Below are 15,407 nucleotides of genomic sequence, written 5' to 3'. Positions count from 1 at the left end.
GCTGGACTTCGAGTCGTAGATTGTACGACTGGTCGAAGATCAGTCGACACTGTTCCTACGACTGGTCGAACAGATTCATGGACTAGTCGAAGGCTAACAGATTTTATCCGGAATTTGTAACAAACTTACGACTAGTCGAGGAATTTCTTAGACTGGTCGAAGCAAGTCTAGGACTAGTCGAAGAAGACCTAAGACTGGTCGAAGAACAGTCCAATCATATGTAAAATAACACTCGACTTATGTATCCGAAATGACCTACTTCTAAGTTCATCCTATGGTCAAACAAACCTCAATCATGAAGTATGGACATTGAAGCATTAGGAACAAGTGACCTTGAAGTATCAGTCTTGAAGTCTTGATTTCAGCTTGAGTCTTGCCTTGTACTTTCTTTTCGGCTTGAGTCTTGTTTTGTGAGCAGTTCTTGCATTCAAGAGTCTTGTCTTGTGATCAGTTCTTTCATTCAAGATCTTGAGTCTTGTACTTGAGAGCTTTGCTTGTTGTGAGCTTAGCTTGTTCATGAAGTCATGAATGTTGATCCTTGAGAGAGCTTCACTTAAACAGGTTATATATAACATAACAGAGATTTTGTCACCACAAATTTGACAACTTACAGGGATATAAACTATAGCACTTATAGTTTCATCTATACCGTCCACTTGTGTGGCCCACCTAGATGTATATATTTTGCATCCACACCATCCATCCTTGGGGCTCGCTATGATATACGTGTTTTATCAGCGCCGTCCAGCCTGTGGACTCTGCATGTGATGTATTTATGGTCCATTGATGAGGCCCATTGTGATGTATATTAGGCCTGTGTAAGAGGTCCATTGTGATGTATATTAGGCCTGTGCGAGCGGCCCATTGTGATGTATACTAGGCTCGTGTGAGAGGCCCATTGTGATGTATGTTTGAGGCCCAGATTGAGGCCCATTGTGATGTAATTGGGGCCCATATGATGAGGCCTGATATGATGTATTTAAGGCCCGTAAGGCCCAATGTGATGTATATATGACCCATGTTAGGAGGCTCATTGTGATATAATTGTGGCCCATTCTGTGACACCCAATATGATGAATATGTGGGCCATGAGTGAGGCCCATCATGATGTGTATAGGCCCTTAAGTGAGACCCATGGTAATGTATATTAGGCCCCTGTGTGAGGCCATAGGCCCCACTATATTTTAGGCTTTATGTGGGTCACTCCTTAAGAGCAATGTTGGTTAAATGTCCACATTGATGGGCAATGATGGTTAAATGTCCACATTATGACCTTCCCTTAGGCCCTTTGTTAGGCTGATTATCGATACCGACTATGAGTACGTGATAGTATAACATCATGACACATACCCATACGCATCATCTACATGCTTGATATGAGACGTGGTCGACCATCGTATATGCCTTCTGGCAAGTTGTTTATAGGACTCCCTGATAGGTGGTGTTGTCTCTCATAAGAGCACGGTATGTGCGGGATTGATGCACGACTGGATTGTATGACTCTTGCATCTTACATTATGTGATGTGGTTACTATACGCCCTAGCGACATCAGGGCCATGGCCTCCACAGGCACATTCACTACTAGAAAATAAGGCAAAGGCTACGGATAAAAGCCATAGCTAAAGATTTATGGCTACAATTTTAGTCTGTAACATGACTGTAGTCATAGGTGCTATAACAATAGGTCTAAAACCTATGGCTATGGATTTAATCTATAGCCATAGATTACAATAGCTATAGATATAATCCATAGCAACTATTTCTGTAGCCAAAAGTATCTACAGCAACAGATAGTATTTGTAGTTAAAAGTAGTGCTGGATGCGTAGCAATATGTCAAATTTAATATTAGCTACAGTTGTCAGATTACCAGCTACAGTCAATATCCCTAGCTATTGCCTACATTTAAAAAATTATAATCATTCATTCATTCAATTACCACCTGCATAATCATTCATTAATTTAATTACAATCATTCATTCAATAATGAATCAATTACAATCCTTCATTCAATCAATTACAATTACAATAATGTTGAAAATACAAATCTTGGTGAGTCTGTGTGCACTCGCATATGGCCAGGTGCATCCTTCATCCACCATAAAAAAAATGGATGCGAGTATCAATAGTCCACCTGCACATCTGACAGCTATACCGATAATTTCTCCCGTGCGTCTTCTGTAATTATTCGAGGGCAAACCACCACTAAAGGACTCTGCAATAAAAAAAACAAAGAATCAATTAGCATGGATTATCTCATTGTATGCAAGATGATATGAATAAAGAATTTAACAAACAATGAAAGAAAAAGAACATACTTCATGTGGCATACTCCTAAGCCCTTCCATGAACATTTCACAAACTTGATCGTAAGAAGAAATCGAGCATCTATTTAGCATGGACTGTCTCATTATATGTACATATTCTTGAGGAACCAAGTATTCCTACAAAGACACCAACAATGTAATGCCCTGAATTTCGAGGATCGAGCAAAGCTACTCCCGAGATTCAGAACATCACTTATGTCTTGTGGATGGTGATATTCAAATTTCTTTCATGTTAATGAGTTAAGCATGCATGGGATTATACTAAACAACACATCATACTCTGGATTTAATGAAGTTAAGCAAGTGCAGAATTCTAAAACATGTTTGTATAAGTATGTGGATGTTTCACAAGGTTTCTTTCAGAGTATGAGTACGTAACCGGGTTCAATATATACATGTATCCATTCAAAATGATCAAAATGTGGAAATGTAAATGTGTCCAACTAAGCCTAGATGCCCAGTAATCTCTGCAAAACGGTACGTGGCCTACATCGACTCGCCCGAGAGTTGGAAGTAAGATAATTCCTCCTCCTCATCCAAGAAGTCTTGCTCCATTGCATAGACATCATCCATACCTGCATCTACATCAGAGTCTGGTTGGTGTTTTCAAACACCGTCCCAGAGTGGGAGTGAGTGATCAACTCAGTGGTTTTATAAGGTAAAAGTTACATATGTTATCAAGTCAATCAAAGCAATAATGATAAATCAATCATAACAATCACTTCCTAACTACTCTTTTTAATGCAAGAATGGGGTGCAAGTAATGATGCATGCCCTCACCCAACAATGCTCCCTCAACACGTGACTCCGACCGCTTATTTCGCATATGACAACACTTCCTCAACTGTGTAACTCCAATGCCTTTTTGGCACGTCCTAACTAATGCAGTGTGATGCATGGTCGTGTTAGCCAAGTAATTAATTATGCTCATTCATACAGTAAGTTTGGGAAGCTAGGATACCTCTCTTTTTAATATTGACCCAAATTGAACATTTGGCATCAGACAACCACAGTGGTCCTGCTTCTATGTTCTGGATCCATCTAAGTTCGTCACTCCTAGTTAAACTCATATGATAGGCAAATTACAAGAAGTTGTACTCGCGGTCACTATGAGGAGGCTCATCACCCCAGCGTAGGCCAACAGCTTGAACACAGTGTCCCATACCACCATTCCTGGCTCACGAGTCTTAAGGATCATGGTACCATGGTTAAAGGTGGATCTTTTCATTGGTGAGGGGCACCTTAGATTCAAGCAATCGCATCCATACATGGTAAACACACGATAGGTCAACCAGTTCATGAGGCAAGCTCGATTGGTACGGGTGCACGCTGATCTAATAGACATAGAATGCATAAGCGCCCCTCGTGGCCTAACCACTGTCGGCATTCATCGTACAACTCGTATTCATCAAGTTTACCCAGGGTGGTAAGACTAATTCGGTCACCCAAACATAGACTTTTACTGATTGCCTGGACTACGTTTGTAGCCTCAATCCTATCCAATGCTGCTAACAACTACGTGATATATCTATCCCAGTATTCAACAAACAATCCAAGTGGATTTCTTACTTGAGCATTTCATCAAACACATAGACCATGTTACCAACCACTTGCATTTTATCAATTGATTACATAGAGAAAATATACATATGCATAAGACAATACGGAATCCTATCTTAATACTCGTAGTAAATTCAAATCATCAACAATTTCTCATTTAGACAATTTATCAAACACATAGACTACGTTAGTTACAACACATGTTTCATCATTTCTTTAAACAGAGAAATCCATATGCATATAACAATGATGAATCCTAAATTAGTAATCATAGCAAGCACTAATCATTTTCAATTTCTCATTTAAACATTTCAACAAACATGTAGGTTGCTTCGTTTATTTCACAGTTCATAGGTGTATCTCATACAGAAATCAACATATTTAAGACAATACAGTAGCAATCAAGACAAGCATAAATCATTAGCTATGATGAAAGCATAGATAAATCGCAACCTAAGCATTTATAGTCCACACCTTTCGTTAGTATGCTCGACTCGGACTTGGTCCAAATTCTACGTTTCCAAAAATGAAACGTCGGGCACTTAAATGATGAAACTGGTTAGCTAGGTTAACGAAAAACTATCCAGGAGCTCTGCATCGATATTAGGGTTGGTATTTCTTACCCGAAATCGTAGCCTAAAGAGGTTTGGGTAGCGAAAGGAGGCGGTCATTAGGCACGTGGATGCGTGGGAGAAGATTTCTCACAGATGCAGTGATCTCTCTAAGTTTTACTTCCTCTTTTCTCTTCTCTCCTCCCCTAGGGTTTGTAAAATTTGTATATGGGAGAGAGAGGGTAGAATGAGAGCAATTTATAGCCCTAGATGTGGTGTAAATGGCCCCATGGCCACTTTATACTATGTTTCTACCCTATGAGCGGCAATTTCTAACGAACAGGGCTCTTAGGGAGGTCCACATTCATCTACGTCACGGGGTATGCTCCTTGACAATGGATCCACACTAGGAAACAATTTCGGTGCGATCGGATAAGCCGATCGACTGTGGAGAGCCTGTGTTAGATCAACGGTCATACGTGTCCAATCGTGGCCATGGTTATACGGATATGTGCAAGGAAATTTCCTTTATTTATGTGTGAAGTTTGGTCACAAACCAACGGTCAGAAATCCTTAACTTGGCATAATAGCGAACAGCCCAATTCACTTAAGTTTCAGTTCATTTTCTAAGGATATTTGCGTTTCTCACGCTCTTAACCCATGGCTCAAGTTAGGCATTTCTAGACAATATCTAGATTTGATTCCTGTGTTGGTTGTCAAGCCTAGCAGGACAGACATCATCCTATAGTTTCATGGTCATTGAACCCTCGACGTGCGGTCTAGGTCCGTTACAAAGTTTTAATATACTCCCGAGAGCGACAGGCCCTTGGGATTTCTCCTAAGTCTTCAGGTGGCATTGAGCCAGCAGTACTCTTAATTCTAGGCCTTCCCATTTGTAAAAATGGTGGCCCAAGCTTAATCCATAGATTACTTAGTATTTAACTAAATCCCGTCTAAATTATACAACCAGGTGCGGTCCTTGGGTCGTTCCGCCTGAGGTTGTACTCGGGTCATTGTATAGATTTTTTCGAGATGTTACAAGCAACCAGAAAAAAATCAAACATCATGACAAGGAAGGTAAGCCCCATTTATACCATCGTTGGTTCGAAGTTAAGAAAAGTCACCACTTCAAATGGAAAAAGTTTAGAATCTGCCAGCCCCAACTCATAGAGATCTCATGGCAACTAGTAGCCAAATTGACGAAACTGAGCAAGACATCCAACTCAAAAAGCACCATTGCTAAAGATACACCTACACAAGGAGAAAAGATCAGATATCATGACAAGGATGGCTATGAAAAGAGAAAAGATCAGATCTTCATGTCCATGGATGTAGAACGATACAGTAAAGGAAATTCACTTTTTACAATGAGATGTACACGTTGAATCTAAGACTCAACTAGTCACGAGTGCAAACACACCACACATGTAGGAGATTTGCGTTGTTCATTACCTGGGAGAGGTGGATTAATTCCTCTGTACCCAAAAAAATTATGGTGGTGAACATATTGGCCTTCGACTATTTGTTTTCCGTATATGTTGTGGACCATTAAATTTCATATTGAAACAATTTATTTTCCATACATGCATCGAAGAGTAAAGAGTACATTAGAGTGATATTGTTGACAAAAAAAATAACAAAGAAAAGAAAAGAAAAGAAAAAGAAGTGGCCTGATATTTGGGCCAGGTCACATTCAATTGTACAAATGAGAAGTCTAATAGAAGTGTACAACCTAAAAGGAGGGAACCATCCAGCTTCAATCCATTCATTAGCTTTATAGGCTCATGTTAGGACGTGAACCCAAAACTAAAGCAGATGCAAAACTCAAGTGGGCTACAACACAGAAAATAGTGGGGATAGAAAAGCTCACCAAAGAAGTTTTGAAATTTCCACAAAATCTGCTATAAGAAAGGAAAATCAAAACATAAGTTTGGTTGGTAGAGAGTATGTTCTTTGAACCCTTAAACATTACATTCTAAAGTTATGTTATCATGAAATTTCTTCAATCAGCATAGTTGCTGGTTGTTACAAATATAAAACAATAAAAATACATCACAAATGTCATATCAAGTGCAGAACCTGACATTTGAAAGCATATCGAAAAAATCCTTTAGAGCTCGGACCTGAAAGATAAACAGTACAAGAAGAATGACATTAAAATGAAAGAGAACTGCAAGAACATAAACAGTACATGAAATTTCATCTTAAGTCCAACTCACTCCCCATCTGGCTTGGCCTGAACCTACATTAAAACCAGATTAGTCTAGTTAACCCACAAGCTGACCTTCTTGATTAACACCTGGTTTTGCAAATTGAGTCTGGAGGTTGACCATGTCCTTTTAAACCATCCATTTGATGGTTAGAAACCATATAAGGAATTCACAATTTACCAAATAATGGATGGTTAGAAATTCTAGGGAAATGCTTTTAATTCTAAATATTTAGATCATATTGACAACATTTGTGTCTAAGAAGGTTCTAATGCCATAACAAGAATTAGAGAAAATGATTATCAATGTGATCTGAAAAGGAAATATGGAAAAAAAAGAAAGAAAGAAAAAGGTGGCAATACTTTGACAGTAACTACATGCATACAACCTTTTCAGGGGGAAGGTCTATTTCCAAATTCCCACGAGAAAGGATAATGCCATCCGCTTCTTGGAGGATCTCATCAAAGTGCTTCAAACCCTGTTGAGTTAAAATCACAAATATAAAATGAAAAAAAAAACCTACTAGAACAAGAAATATGATTGTAGCAAAATTGAGATAACATCATTAGTGACATGTCCATGTCAAGTATGTTGGCTCACCTCCACATTTTCAACCTTGGCAAATATTTGGGTTTCATGAAGATTTTATTTGTCAAGGAAAGCTCTAAGCTGCAGAAAACAATAAATATATGAGATATCATGCACACAATCTAATGACATATACATACAATAGAAGATAAGATTTGATAGCAGTTTAGAATCAAACTGTATTCAGGTGAAAAATGAAATTATTGTTGGGAAGACTGGATTCCACTAGCAGCTCCAATCCTCCCACATGCAACATCCACCTGAAAGAATGCACATAACCGTCAAGCTTAAGCAATCAATATAGGAATGTACAAGTAATACCATAAAACCAGAGATACTCACTACACTTTCAGGATCTCCTCCATAGTTAACGATCTCATTCTAAACCCCTTCTCCCTCCTCCTTTATCCGGGCTTGGAACCGGCAATGCAAGGAGTTGCATTGGTGGAGTTAAAAAAGGGCTTATGCTGCATTTGGTTTGACAAAAAAATGTATTCATAAATACTAATGTGATGACCAAATGGAGCCTAAGACTATAAATAAGTTCAAATGTATTAAGGAGTTTACAATCATTTATTTTTACAACAAATTAATAATGTAATTTGTAAGTAAAATCTTAAACCACATGCATAGATGAAAAGTCTCGCAGGCAATTCTAATATATCAAGTACTTATAAAATCTTTATTAAATAAACATGAGTATTCACACCCATAGATATTTTTTTAAAAAAAATACTTAATATGGTAAAATTCATATTTAAAAAAAGGGAAACTCATTTTAAGCAAAAGGTAACAAGAGGAATGGCCACAATGAATGATTAATTGGTTTCAAATCCATAATGGAATTCCCAAAGAAGGGAAATTGATTTTAAGCAAAAGGTAACAAGAGGAATTCCCAAGCTAGAGGTGTTCTACATCATCAAGTTGAGAACTTTCATCTATTGACATTCGATCAAGATTATTTCACTAGCATGTACTGAAAAATAAAAGAATGGAAAACTTAATACCTTAAAGCCTAAACAGATTCATACATTATTTCACTAGCATGTACTAAAGTGGTAATCAAGATTAATTCCAAAGATTGTGCACTGTTAGAAAAGATTAGCATAAATGTTGTGTATTTTATTCATTGAGATGTGGAATTGAATTATACATAATAAACCTATGTACAACTATATACAAAGTTGTATTCTTAAAAAATCACCTCTACATATATAAACTCACCCTTGAAGCATCACTATAACTACCCATTTTTTGATGTTTAGAACCTAGATGGCATACTAATGTTTTTGGCATTAAACTCATTCATTACACATGATCTGGATTTCCATTAGACTTCTTCAATCTAACATTCTGTAAATCTACAATTGATTATTCGGTTTAAGGTACTTGTGTCATGTATATGGTGGCTCTAGGGGTGTCAAACGGTAATGCCTGGCTTGGTTTGGCTTTGATTTTGAGCAGCACCTGTCTGGATGGGCATACACTACTAGCAATAGCATAATAAATAAATTAGTACTATTGTTGTTGTTATTCATACCTGCTTCTGCATATGTTTTCATTGGCTCTTCTGCATATATTTTTATTGGCAGTGATACTGTCTAATGCCATTCTTGATTTTCACTCAAGGCATAATTTTCTCATAGATGTAAAGAGTAATGGTTTTTATAATTTTCTTGTCAAGACGTAAGCACATGCAATGCCTTTTCTTATGGATAAATAGATGTTTGGGCTATTAAATTCTATGGCGATTTAATCTCTTTAAATTTGAATGCCTCACAAATGGATGCAATATTAAGTGCTTTAACGGCTATACACTGCAAGCATTCGCATTCATTCAAACTTATCTGGGGCCCACCGGGGACAAGAAAGATAAAACCACTAGCACATTGTTGTGGGTGCTCTTGGACATGAACTGCAGGACCCTTACATGTGCACTAACAAATGTTGCATTCACACAAGTTTGCTCATGTCTCTTGAGCTTAGTCAAAGAATATCATGGACGGAGTAATGAAAATGCATTCTCTTGTTTTTCCTTGGGTGATGTGGTGCTATTTGGAAATAAGGATCGAATGTCAATAGATGAAAATTCTCAACTTGAAGATTCATAAAATCCCTAAATCCCCAATTTGTAAAATCAGAAAAACCCAAATTCAGGGTCCACATTCAAATTCGAAGCCTTAAAATCCTCAAATCCCGAAATGAGGGTCCACATTCGAATTGGGACTCCACAAATTACTAAATCCCCAAATTCATGAATCCTCAAATTCGTAAATCAACATTGAGAGAGATTGAGAGGGAGAGAGAGAGAGAGAGAAATACCTCGTTTTCGTGAATCTAATTCAATCGAGCTTCAGAGAGAGAGAGAGAGAGAGAGAGAGAGAGAGAGAGAAATGGAGGTCGTGATTGAGAGAGGAATGAAGGTGGTGCGTGGGTAGGGAAGGCCTTGGACCACCACTCGGCCAACGTCAGCTAGCCAAACGAGTCCCTCACGTAGTCGAGGATGGGTAGGGAGAGAGAGAGAGAGAGAGAGAGAGAGAGAGAGAGAGAGAGAAGAAGTGGGGAGAAGATAGAGAAAAAGAAGCGGGCTCTTTTTTTTGTGGGCGCGAGAATGAAAAACGTAGCGGGCTCTTTTTTTGTGGGCGCGGAAGATGAATTGAGATGAATGGTCATGTTAGGGGCCCCATGTGGCCCACCATGATGTATGTCATTTATTTATGCCTTTCATTCAATTCAAAGAATTTTTTAGGGATTTATCCCAAAAAATGAGGCAAATAGAAGACTCACATGGTCCACACCATAAATCAACAAAAGGCACTTAATCTCCATTATTTTTGATGGGTTGGTCCACTTAAGCTTTAAATTTACCTAATTTTTCAAGCTAATGTATTAAAATGATATGTCAAAATGGATAGACGGCTTAGATTAAACATAAAAATTGTGGTGGGCCCCATATAACTTCTAAGGGACCATCAATTCATACCTCTGGCGTGGTGGGTCAAAGTATTTAGCTACGGATTAAATCTATAGCAATATAGCTACGGTTTATATCTGTAGTTAAATACTCCAATCATCCATTGCCTTTGCTCATTTTATTGGTAGTGATCGTGGAGAGCCGGATTGGATACCGAAAATTCTATTACTAGCATCGGGGCACCATAGATGTCCCTGGGTGAAAATTTCTAAACCCGATGGTACCAGAGGATGAATCCAACGTCGAGACCGAGTGGATATATGAGCACACGAGGGCCGAATACCAGGAGGCCGCGTCTCCCACTGTGTCATGGTCTATTGGAAGGGGTGTGGCCTTACCCGCCCGAGGGTAGGGGCAATTACTAGGCTGAGTATAACCAGCTCGTAAATAAGTTCACTATCGACGTGCCAGATAGGTATTGGAAGGCTATTGGCCAGGCAAATAGTGATATTTCTTACGCTCACTTAGACTGCGAGCCTGAGGAAGGAGTAGTGCCATTTGGAGTGTACTAAACCCTGATGATTATCCACTGAGAACTATATTGATATATGATGCTTCAGAGATGATCTGGATTGATATGTAGATTGGTATGCTTGAGTTGCATCTTGCACATGACATTGGCTTTGTAGGCCTTGTATCGTATGGCCTTGGTGTGACCGATAGCATTCATGCTTTGCATCACATAGCCTTGGTACGGCTGATTGCATTCATAGTCTCATCAGCATGATTCCGCATTACTCTGATATTGCATTCTGAGCACGCTCATATTGCCCACATACTTACACTACCCTCTAAGCTTTTCGTAAGCTTATGCATGATCATTACGTGGAGGTAATGCTAGGACTCTATAGCAGCATTGAGATTGGAGCGTGCAGTGGACTTCTGGAGCTTCCAATTTTGTTATTGTATTTTTGTTTATGTGCATTGTACCTGAAAGTTTTTTATCATAGTAGATTTTTTTATGGTGTATTGGTTATTATTCATGGGTTATGCCTATTGTTATGCTTATTATAAATCAAATTCATGTTAAAAAAATCCTCCATGTAGGATCCCAGGATTGGAGCCTAGTATATGGGTGTCGGGAGCCGAGAATGGGGTACCACGGAGGCTGTCGGCGCCGGATTTAGAGATCAGAAATTTTATGAGTCCGATTTTTGAGTTTGGGGGGTGACAAAAGTTGGTATCAGAGCATAACTTGGGAATAACTCCAGACAACATCACATATCTACTATGAGTTCAGGAGAATTAGGTCCCGAGTGCGTAACCTTCTAATTTAGTTCCCTAATGTGCGTTCCTTTAAGAGTTCTCAATGTTGATAGGCACTTTGTTCTTTGCTATAGTACATGCCGCTCAGGAGAGCGACCCGAGGGACTCCTGCTCCACCACCTGAGGCTCCTGCTATACCACCTATAACTCTCACTCCACTACCAGAGATCACTACTCCCCAACCTGAGAATGTCATTCCTCCACCTGAGACTGGTGCAGATCCGACCATACTCGTGAGTGCCTCCCAGTTATAGCAGATGTTGCAGGCTATGATGGCCACCCTTCAGGGCCAAGGCAGGCCATCGTGGTTTCGCCAGCCCAGGCAGAGTAGCAGCACGCAAGCACCCTTCTTTGAGAGTTCGAATAGCTCAATCCCTAGCATTTTCAGGGCAAGCTAAATCCGACAATAGCTGAGAGATGGTGCTCGGAGGTGGAGAATATTTTTAATAGATGACATGTACATCCCAGCAGCGGGTCCGGTTAGCCATATTTTTTATCTAGGGTGAGGCCGAGCACTGTTGGACCTCTGTTACCCATGTAGCAGGGCCGGATTTTGTCTGGACATGAGAGAATTTGGTAGACCGATTCGACCAGCAATACTTCCCCGACCACAACTGTCAGTAGCGAGTGTTAGAGTTTAAGACATTGGTGTAGGGAGACGTCAGTGGCTCGTTTCGTGGCGCTATAGAGGTTCGCGTCGCATTTGGTTGATGATGAGGATCGGAAGGCCCGCCATTTCGAGAACGGCTTACGTTACAGTCTCTGAGGCCATGTTGTAGGGCATGAGCTCCAGACTTTTTAAGCAGTAGTACGGAGGGCTTAGATTTATGAGACTGAGAGGGCCGGCAAGCAGAGTGACCGAGATCAGAGGAGAGACCGAAAAAGGCAGGACCCATCTGGTAGCTCCCAGCATCATTAGCGGCCACAGAGGCACAGGAGCCACCCATCCGTCAAAGCACCAGCGGCACCTCCAGTGCCACCCCAGCGGCTGTTTATGGGGACTTTTTTAGATGTGATGGGACAGGGCACCACATGCATGAGTGCCCCTGTCTTCAGTAGTAGCCGCAGCTGAAAGGGCCAGAATAGCCTCCAATGCAGTAGCGACCTCAGTAGCAGCCACCTCAGCCGCCTAGGCCCCAGTAGTAGCAGAGACAACAGTATAGGCCGCTGCAGCGGCAGTAACAACAGCAGGGACCTCAGAGGGGACAGGAACCTCCCCATCCAGCTCAGGATATTTTCTACATGGCTTAGAAGGATCCATAGTCATTTGGAGGAGTCATTAAGGGTATTCTTCCCATCTCAGCATGCATCGCACATGTTTTATTTAATTCTGGTGCATCGTATTCATTCATGTCCGAGGATTTTTGTCATTCGATTGGAATGCCGACAAAGTCTACTAGTGAGGGGTTGACCGTATCAATGCCCTTGGGGAAGACTACAGTGATAGGCCACTTTTGTTCATCTTACCCTTTGTTGTGGGAGAGATTTTCTTTCCCGTCAACTTATTTGTGTTGCCGATGTCAGATTTTAATGTCATCTTAGGTATGGATTGGCTTACCGAATACCATGCCGTCGTGAACTGCTCCGTGAGGATAATCACATTTTATATATTAGGCTTGCCTCAGTTCCAATTCATTACCCAGCCCAGAGGAGAGCCGATATCTTGTCTCAAGTCATGCGAAGTAGAGGAGCCCGTAGTAGCGAGTATTGATCAGTTTCCAATGGTTCATAATTTTCTCGATGTATTCCAGGAGATTCTGGGATTATCGTCGCACCGACATATTAGGTTTCAGAATGAACTTGTGCCCGGTACCGCGCCTATCTCAAAGGCCCCATATCATATGGCACCAATAGAGTTGAGGGAGCTGCAGTGGCAGTTAGACGAGTTACGTGTGTTAGGTTTCATTCATCAGAGCAGTTCGCCTTAGGGAGCGTCGGTACTCTTTGTCGGGAAGAAGGATGGCTCATTGGGGCTCTTTGTGGATTACCGCGAGCTTAACCGGGTCACGATCAAGAGTAAGTATCTGCTTCCAAGGATCAATGATTTATTTGATCAGCTACAGGGTGCACAGTTCTTTTCAAAGATTGACCTGCGTTCCCGTTATCATCAGATTCGGGTCCGAGAGGAGGACATCCTGAAGACGACTTTTAGGACGCGCTATGGTCACTTCGAGTTTCAGGTCATGTCCTTCAGATTGACCAATGTGCTCGCGGTCTTCATACAGTTGATGAACGAGGTCTTTTGTCCATATCTCGATCATTTTATTGTGGTATTTATCGATGACATTCTAATATATTCGAGGACCTGTGAGGAGCATGTGCATCATTTGGAGATTGCATTAAAGACCTTCCGTGCCCACCGGCTATATGCAAAGCTAGAGAAGTGTGAGTTTTAGCAGGAGGAGGTAAAGTTCCTTGGTCACGTAGTGACGAGGGAGGGTGTCGCAGTGGACCCCTCGAAGATTGAGGCAGTGCGTCAGTGGGGCCAGCCCATGAACACGTCCGAGATCCATATTTTTCTTGGCTTGGTGGGATATTATCAACGATTTATTGAGGGATTCTCCCGTATTACAGCACCGCTGGCCAGGTTGACCTGGAAGGGCGCAGAGTTTGTGTGAAGTGATGCCTGTGAGCAAGCATTTGTGGAGTTGAAGGACCGCCTCACGTCTGCTCATGTCCTCACTCTTCCCTTTGAGAGTGATGGATTTGTTGTATTTACCGATGCTTCCCATATTGGCTTGGGTTCTGTCTTGATGTAGCATAGGAGACCAGTGGCTTATGTATCTCGCCAACTCAAGGTCCATGAGTTGAATTACCCCACACATGATTTGGAGCTAACAGCAGTCGTCTTCGCATTGAAGGTGTCGAGGCACTATCTCTATAGGGTTACATTCGAGCTCTTCTCCGACCATAAGAGCATGAAGTACCTATTCTCTCAGTCCGAGCTAAACATGAGGCAGAGGCGTTGGATCGACCTCATGAAGGATTATGATTTTGATCTTCAGTACCACCTTGGTAAAGCAAACGTGGTGGCGGATGCCCTCAGCTGTCAACCACGAGGCCTGGTGGCACACATAATGATTCAAAAATGGAGGATGATCAAGGATATAGCAAAGTATGACTTCAAGTTTGGTTTGCAGTCTTCTATCATTCAGCTATTGAGCCTGTTGATTCAACCCTCTCTTGTTGCAAGGATGATCGAGGCTCAGCAGACAGACGAGTCGTTACAGGGTTACCGAGCAGAGGCAACATCTGAGAGTCAGTCAGATTGGCAGATTGGTTTTGCTGGTGGACATCGCTTCAGAGGCCGATTATGTGTCTTGGATATTCCTGAGTTGTACAGAGATCTTATTATCGGGGCACATCAATCACGATTTTCTATCCACCCTGGCTCGATGAATATGTACTGTGATATGAGGTGATAGTATTTTTGGGCGGAGATGAAGCACCAGATTGCTAGTTTTGTGGTCGAGTGTGACACATGTAAGCATGTCAAGGCCGATCATCAGAGACCACTTGGACTATTGCAGTCATTGACTGTCTCGACGTGGAAGTGGGAGCACGTGTCCACTGATTTCATTATGGGCTTGCTGAGGACTTAGCGTGTGTAACGCCCTAACTTTTCAGGACTTCAGTATATGACCCGTGTCCCAAAAACCCGAGTGTTAACCTTAAAAGATGATCAAAATTTAGTGTACATTTTTTTCTTCATTCAGAGTAAGCAGATGAGCGTAGTATGGACAAATCGACATAAAGGAAAATTTCATTATCATTTAAATATACAAGAAGCTGCCCATAAGACTTATATAAACCAATGTCTCCAAAATTTATAAATACAAGAATTATATGATCCAATACATGAGAAATAATAGAATGTAAGTAAATTAAAGCCACAAGACCCCTCAGCTTCTCAAGGTAGATACAGTCATGTA

The 15,407-nt window shown here is 40.9% G+C and overlaps 1 long non-coding RNA gene across 3 annotated transcripts; it reads right to left on the bottom strand.

The window, feature by feature from the left end:
* Positions 1–1,956: 1,956 nt before the first annotated feature.
* On the bottom strand, positions 1,957–7,142 carry LOC131236181 (uncharacterized). Of its 3 annotated transcripts, none has more exons than XR_009166609.1 (4): positions 7,036–7,142; positions 5,562–6,679; positions 2,318–2,424; positions 1,957–2,214 (listed from the first exon to the last, which is right to left on the bottom strand). It is a non-coding gene; the product is annotated as an uncharacterized LOC131236181 (long non-coding RNA). The 3 variants fall into 3 exon arrangements; XR_009166607.1 differs by having other exon boundaries at positions 2,318–2,443; positions 7,036–7,141; XR_009166608.1 differs by lacking the exon at positions 7,036–7,142 and having other exon boundaries at positions 2,318–2,443; positions 5,562–6,790.
* Between the last annotated feature and the right edge of the window lie 8,265 nt (positions 7,143–15,407).

Source organism: Magnolia sinica, unplaced genomic scaffold, assembly GCF_029962835.1.
Source record: "Magnolia sinica isolate HGM2019 unplaced genomic scaffold, MsV1 ctg260, whole genome shotgun sequence".
Classification (NCBI taxonomy): Eukaryota; Viridiplantae; Streptophyta; class Magnoliopsida; order Magnoliales; family Magnoliaceae; genus Magnolia; species Magnolia sinica.
The sequence above is the reverse complement of the archived record's forward strand: the minus strand, read 5'-3'. Positions and strand labels throughout refer to the sequence as shown.